Below are 8,373 nucleotides of genomic sequence, written 5' to 3'. Positions count from 1 at the left end.
TTCTATCACCTGTGATTTTATTGAGGTCTTGTTTGACTAATGTGTTTCAACCTCACTAATTCTGATACTATAGTTATTTCTAAAGTGTACTGAGTTTCCTCTGCTTCTAATCTACCTAATGGCTCAGCAGGGTGAGAAGCCTTCTATAGCTAACAGATTTCTTGGCATCTTCACAGGATTTCATATCTACTAGAGCAATCCTGGTGGCTACCTTTGGAATTGATGTAGATAAAGTTTAGGGGTCAATATTCAATGCGATTTAACCGGCCATAAAGGGCTCCTGGCATTTTCAGGAGCATTTAACTGATTAGCACTGAACTCAAAACTGGCTATTTGGGGGTGTTCTGTGGGCAGAGTTGGCACTTGGCTAGTTAAGTGGCGATATTCAGCCAGTTTAACCACAATGGACACTCGGCTCTACATCTATGCAGATGACGTGCAGCTACTCATACCCACTGAACCTGACTTACCCATAGCCCTGAATAAACTCACTACCTGTCTAACATCAATTTAAGAATGGGCTAAAAACAACACACTTTGCCTAAACCCCAAGTAAAACTGAGCTTCTATGGGTCCCTAACACAACATCAAAATCTCTTTTGGGAAATATGAATTCCTCTCAGATAAGTCAGGAACCTTGGAATACAGCTGAATTCAACACTTACTCTGATCCCCCATGCAAGCAACCTTCAAGAGCAGCTTAGTATGCATGCCATAATAACATCAAGACTGGATTATTGTAATGCACTCTACACCGGTCTGACTACAAAGGGTCTGCACCAGCTCCAATTGATTCAGAATGCTGCAGAAAGACTAACAGAATGTTGTATGCAACGTGACCACATCACACTATTTTTGCATAAACTTCACTGGCTACCAATACAATACAGAGCTAAATTTAAAACTGTCTGTTTGACTCAAGGCCCTTAAATGAAATGACCCTGAGTACTTGAAGAACAGGATCTCCCGCTACACACCTTCAAGGTCACTAAGGTCTTCCCAAAGAGTTTCTCTAACACACCCTCTCCAAAGGACATCACACAATGTGATACCCACATGCGAACATTCTCCGGAGTAGCCCCCACACTCGCTGGAATGCAGTCGCTGAAAGGCTTCACTTAGTACAAGACTACCTCTACTTTAGAAAGCAGGTGAAAGCTTGGCTCTTCAACCAGGCCTTCAATGGAAGAAGTAAATGACACCAGCTGCACATATTATAGCAGGACATGTTTATCCACTCCTACCCTAGCCAAGATAAGGTTCAAGCACCTTTCTGACCTCATAAGCAACTCTCTTTAACTAGTCCCTTATTTTCTTAGTCCTGTTACTCTATCATATCTGTCTGTATGTTCCATCTTTGCTTACACCCTATACTGTCTATTAAAATGTTTTATTGTGTATTGTGTTGGCATTGTAATGTAGTATACTATGCCATATTTTATTGTTGTTTGAATATTTTTACTGCTGTAATTGTCTATTGCTTATGTTTGACTTATTCTTCCTGTACATCGCCTTGAGTGAATTCTTTCAAAAAGGTAGTAAATAAATCCTAATAAATAAATAGCACTGCATAAAAGTCGGTCTTATCTTTCGGGCCCTTTTACTAAACTCCAGTAAAAGGGGCCCTGTGCCTTTGAGCAGGGACTGTCCTTCTTTGTTTTTTGTACAGCGCTGCGTAACCCTGGTAGCGCTCTAGAAATGTTAAATAGTAGTAGTAGCAGCGGTGGCCATTTTTGCTGCACACTGAGGCCTTTTTAACCGCAGTGGGTAAAAAGGCCGAAAAAAAATGCACTTACCACATGGCCATGCGATGGAGGGGGAGCACTTATTGCCACCCATTGAGGTGGTGATAAGGGCTCCCTTGCTTACCTGGCAGTAACCAGTTTACCGCTGGGTAACTGCTGTAGTAGAAAATAGGGACTTGTTTTCTCTAGCGCTGGAAATGGCATGCGCTAGGATTGGAACTACTGCCAGCACCCACGTTGGGCCGGTAGTTCCAGATTGCCACGTGGTAAGCCCCACAGTGGGCTTACCACTGCTTTAAAAGGGCCCCTTTATGCAGTAACCCATAGCTGGTTAAGTATGTGTTAGTTGGCTACTGCAGCAGCCCAGTGGTACTTCCCACCCCTAGTACACCATCATATCCGGTGTTATACTGAGAGCCTTGCTTTCCAACATATATGCTTGTGGGATCAGGTTTGTTACTGCAGCTTGATCTCTGTCTCAAGATAAGTCAAATATCTGCAATCTCTCATTTTATTTTATCTGACCTGAAACTTCTGACTTTCTGTTCTGCTTCTCCATACTTTTTCTATATTTATTGAAAAAAAAATTTCAAACTTTGTTTTCCCACAGTATCATATACACTGCTTACTAGCTTAAACTGTTAAATTTCTGATACTCGATTGTTTACCTGTATGTTGTGCACTGCTCATACTAGCTTAAAACTGTCAGATTTCTGATATTTGATTGTGAGCACTGCTTTAAAGGTTACTTTGTATTAGCCTCCTGCCCCCCCCCCCCCCCCCAGTTTCTCTATAGCAGTGGCCAGGAGGCAGGCTTGTGTTGCAAAACAGTGGTGTAGTAAGGTGTAGTAAGGTGGTTTAATACAACATTTGGAATTGGTTTCACAGCTAACACATTCTACAGTGGAAAAAGGTAAAAGATGGATACAGCGGAATTCTTGGGATCCTCCCGTATTCGATTACAAAACCTTTAAAACTTCATTTTTTCTTTGCCCAGTCATTTAGATACAGATGTCGCTGCATACTGTAAGCTGCGTCGGCCATCAAAACAAAAAGCGCTCAAGTCTTAAGGTAGTACTTAACAGATCCGTAAGATCCCAGGATCCCCCAGATCTGGCTTTTACACTGTCCGTATGGGGGCTCGCCACTTTTAAGGAGAACGAGATTGGTACGCAAATAGGAGGGTCCAGGTGAATATCCCCAGAGTTAAATACATCAACAGTCTTCTTTTTTCTGAGGATATATGTAAATGTACATATCTAAATGACTGGGCAAAGAAAAAATGAACTTTTAAAGATTTTGTAAACGAATCCGGAAGGATCCTACTCTATCCGTTTTTTTAACTTTTGCTTTCTACAGTTCTTTGATGTCACTATATTTCACCTTGGTGGGAAGGAAAAAGGCCTCAGTTACAACACAGGCAAATTATGTTTGTCCTATAAGAACTCCATCACAAGCCTAAAAAAATCTTCCTCTATCCAAAATTTATATATTATAAGCACTTTCAATATTCAATTATTCAAACTTTTTTCTTATTTTTCCTTTATCTGTTACATAACAACTTTTCAAGGCTGTTAAAACACTTGCATACTGTGAATAATTGCAGGAAGTTGGAAGACTGGGCATTCAATGGCAGATGAAATTTACTGTGGACAAATGCAAACTGATGCACATTGGGAAGAATAATTTGAATCATAGTTACCTGATGCTAGAGTAAACTTGGGGATCAGCACCCAAGAAAAGATTTAGGTGTCGTTGTAGACACTACATTGAATATTCTGTCCACTGTGCAGCGGTGGCCAAAAAAGCAAACCGGAGGCTAGGAATTATAGCAACGGATGGTAAATAAGACCGAGACCACTATAATTAATGTCTCTGTATCGCTCTATGGTGCAACCTCACCTGAGTATTGCGTTCAGTTCTGGTCTCCGTATCTCAAAAAAGATATACAGAATTAGAAAAGGTTCAAAGAAGAGCGAGCAAAATGATAAAGGGGATGGAAATCCTCTCGTATGAGGAAAGGCTAAAGAGGTTAGGGCTCTTCAGCCTGGAAAAGAGATGGCTGAGGGGGAGATATGATTGAGGTCTATAAAATCCTGAGTGGTGTAGAACGAGTAGAAATGAATTGATTTTTTACTCTCAAAAAGTACAAAGACTAGGGGACACTCAAGGAAGTTACATGGAAATAATTTTAAACCCAAATAAAACCACTAAACGAATAGGTAAGCTCTTGAACTCTTGCTGGAGGATGTAGTAACAGCAGTAGTGTATCTGGGTTTAAAAAAGGTTTGGATGATTTCCTGGAGGAAAGTCCATAGTCTGCTATTGAGACAGACATGGGGAAGCCATTGGTCGACTCTTATGGCTAGACTATTCTTATGTTCTTACAATTTGTTTTTCAAAATGCCATAGTGATAGCTGTATCACAGTTAATTAACATAATGCAGAATGTCAAAATGCATATTTATGACTGAAATGTATAGAGGTATAGGTAAAAGTGGGATGTCTGACCACGAAGATACCAAACCTAGAACGATAGCTTAAAAACTTCTTTATTGATGAAAATAAAGACGTTTTTAAGATACCGTTTCCAGGTTTGGTATCTTCGTGGTCCAGACATCCCACTTTTTACCTATATCTGTGTTTTCCCATGGGCGTTCGAGTTCTCCGCTTAACTGCAGATTTTTTTAAATGTATAGAGGGGCATTCTTGATATGACAATCACATGGCGAAATAAATGTTTACCTGAAGATGCTTAAAACACAAGTCCCTAATGGAAAAAAGAAATAAACATGTTTTGATATTCGAAAATACACAAAAGTTTTTTTTAGAAAGAGCATGTACTGTAAACGTCATAGATGTTCTGATATAAGTGTATCCGTTAAGCAAAAATACACTATGCAAATTTGTGTAATGGCGATACTGGTCCCTGCATCAAGAAAACATCTGCAGCAGTGGCAGCACATTCTTTCCATGTGCAAAATGTGTACATATACCTCCTGCATGTGGAGGAATGTTCCTCAGTGTGGATAGTCATGTCTCTTCGGAGGGAACCTAATTTCAGTGTTGCCAGAGACAGAGCTCCTGGTCCTCCTGTGTGCCTGAGAAATTTTTAAGTGCCACCACCACGTGCGACCCTACAACGTCTCCATGAGGGCATGGAGATCTATCAGAGGCAGCTGGTAAGGTGAGTGTGAAACAGTGCCCTCCCCCCCCCCCCCCAGGATCACAGCACCACTCGTGTGCAAGCACCAAACATAGGCAGGGGTCACCTACAATGAGATCCCTTTGTTGTTGCAATGTTATTGATTTTTTTTATAAGAAAGAATAACAAAATATAGGCGAATATTTAATGACAAGTAATTATGCCCCCCCTCCATAACCATTCAATGCTGAAATGAGGGGCTGCACACATCTGGATCCTATTCCCCTCCCCCCCCTGTGCCAGCATACTGATGTGAATGTTGGCAGCAGCTGACTAAAGTACATTGAGCCACCCAAAAGCACACCTTTACCCCACTGCCCATCCCCACCTCCCAGCAGCAGTGCACATGCTCCACAGAAAGGCCACCATGCCATCCTCTGTTCCTATGGTCAACTCAACTCACACAGCACCTGTGCCTGTGTACTGCATACCTCCTCCCCTCCCACCCCCCACCCAAAAAAAAAATCTGGCTGTAGCCATCTGTCTCTGGCTATGTGAGGAGCATTGCACAACATGTCTTAAAAAATAATGTATTTCATGCCAAGTAGGCCCATCATCTGAACACTGTCTCCACCAACTTTTATAGAAGGTTCAGCATACACGGGAACCTTGAGGTGCTTTGGTGCTGGTACCATAAAATACGGTGTGAAGATCCAGGCCTCATCTGTCACATTAGGGAGCGCCTCAGGACCCAACCTAAGTACCATTGACATTGCATTCCTATAACAGCTCTGTCCTCGATCAAAACCTGAGTATGCAGCTACACTCATTACAGTGTGTCCCCTACCCCCTATCCACTAGGATGTGCTGCAGCCAAACTCCAACCTATGAGATGACATGGAAATGGGGGAGGGGAGAAGGGATGTTGGACAGCACACTCCTGTGACCCAAGGAAAAATAGCCAGCATATCACACACATCTACCATGCACATTGCAGCAGCTATGGCAGGGTGCAAAAAACTGTAACCAGAAAGAACCACAGTGGGAATCAAACCTTCATCCCAATGTAATCCTATCCATGACAAGTAGACCACACTAGTCCCTACGAGAGGTTCAAGGCGGTTAACATCTCAAGACACTCACAAATAACAGTCATCATGAGTTTTAACAACCTTGAATAGTTTTGTGTCATCTACAAATTTTGTCATCTCACTTGTTGTTCAGATTTTTTTAAGTTTATTTTTAAGAATGTTACAAAATTTCTAAGAATATATCTTGATACAGAAAAAATGAATAATAAAGCAAATTTTTTTACATTTACAAATTGTATCAAGGAGAAAAAAAAAAAAATATATATATATATTATCGATTTTTAGTCCACTATTGAGGAGGGGAACAAGGCACAATACTCAGGAAAAATTATCAATCGCTTGTCAAAAATTAGGGACAAGAAGGAAGAATCACAGGAATAAATCAAAACAGATTAGGGTGTAGAAGACAACACCACTCCTGGATGCGGAGGTGGTGTTGCTACTATCTTGGAATCCAAAAAGGAACTCAAATGCAAAGGATTAAAAAAAAAAAACCATACTTCACTGAATTCAATTTGACAACACACTTGCATGGAAAATTCAACCAATACAAACCACCCAACTGAAGGACACGAGGACGTAATTTAAGGAAACATTGACGCCTTTTTATGGACCACTCTAGGTACATCAGGAAATATTCTAATCATAGAATTTAAAAAATCTAATTTCTATGACAAAAAAATTGTTTTCATATCCAGTCTCTGTCAGGCTGCAACACAAAAGTCACAATTAAGGTTGTTGGTATTAAACCTAGATTATCATCTTCAAGTGTTTGCGTGAGGTTTAAAGTCTCAAAAACAGCTTCACCTCCTTCAGGAACAGACTGGTCAGTCATTGTTTTTCTATAAGGCTGCAAATAGTAAATTTTTGAGATTGGAGGATATGCTTGTTCTGGTATTTTCAATTTTTCAGATATATATCTTTTAAAAGTTATTAGAGGTGCCACTGAAAACTGTCAGGAAATTTATTACCTGTAACATTTTAGACCTCTGTTGGTTCTCTAAATTTTCAATTTTATTTTGCAGCCACAAAATTTCTTTGATAATATTTGTTTGAATTTGTTAACAGGATTTTATGTCTTTAATATTTGTCTCAATTTTTTCTCTACTGTTGTAATTTTCTTTTCCAATGTAGAGACCTTTTCAAAGGGAATTTGGACTTGTTGAGATAGAAACAACAGTTTTTGGGAGAAAGATGTCTCTAAACCCAAAAGCCTCCCATATAGTATCCAACATTATTGTTGAGGGTTTATTTGGAAAAAAAAAAGACTTACTTGATTCAGATAGTTGCTTCTCCATCTCCGCAGTTGTCACACCAGAAGCGCCCATGCCATGCTGCGGCACACCTATCCATGCGGAAGTGCTCGGCAATCCACAACCCTGCTGTAGGAAGTACTACCGCCCCTTCGGATTGCAGGGGTTCCTGCTCAGATGATCCTTGCTCGACTGCCGGAATTGGCGGTGGATGCCTAATCTCAGGGCTGAAAGATGTATCGGCTTCAAGCTGGGGGAGCGACTCACCTCCTGTCGCTCCCCCTCGCAGCAAAGAATCAAAGCGTCCTTGGTTTCCTGGAACAGCAAAACGATCGATGGGCCCCACTATCAGTGAGACAGGTATAGCGGGGCTTATACGCTGTCTGCCTCTCCGTTTAGGCATAAAGTAAGCTAAGTAAAATGCTTAGAACATAGAGGAGTCAGCGTGAGACCAGAAGTGACTTCACTGAACTCCCTTCAAGCCGCCATCTTGTTCCCCTTTGTTGTTCCAATTTCCAGATCATGTATACATATGTTAAATAGAACCAGTCCCAGGACAGATCCCTGTGGCACTCCACTATTCACCTTCCTCCATTGAAAGAAATGACCATTTAACCCTACCCTATGTTTTCTGTCCAATAAACAATAATTTTTAATAAAAAGTGTTTATTAGTTGAAGAGAATCTAACTGTAAATATGACTTTTGTTGACTTTCTCTTAGAGCTTTCTGTAGAGCCCTTCCATTGCTTACAGATATGAGATTCTAAGAGGCATGCTGTAGCATGCAATGCCCACAATCTAACTATTCTTCATTCTTCAGCCATCCTTGATGACTCCCTTCACACCCTTTCAGCTGTTTTTCCAATCTCCTGGGCTTTCTTCTGCCCCAATATGAAAATCAGCTTCAGAGTAGCCAGGCCAGAATGGTATGATAAGACAGTGGATAATTTAAAAAAAAAACCTGGAAGAATAGTCATGATTTTGACAACTAGGCTGTAATGAAAAAAAAAAAAGAAAAAATACAAAATCAAGCATTTGGGTTCAGAAATCCATGGGCCAAATATAATTTTGGAGACTAAAAGTAGTACAACCAAAAACCAAAGGGGCAGAGAGACATCTCTGCTGACCTCAAGGTAGCT

Source organism: Microcaecilia unicolor, chromosome 1 (assembly GCF_901765095.1).
Source record: "Microcaecilia unicolor chromosome 1, aMicUni1.1, whole genome shotgun sequence".
NCBI classification, from domain to species: domain Eukaryota; kingdom Metazoa; phylum Chordata; class Amphibia; order Gymnophiona; family Siphonopidae; genus Microcaecilia; species Microcaecilia unicolor.
The sequence above is the reverse complement of the archived record's forward strand: the minus strand, read 5'-3'. Positions refer to the sequence as shown.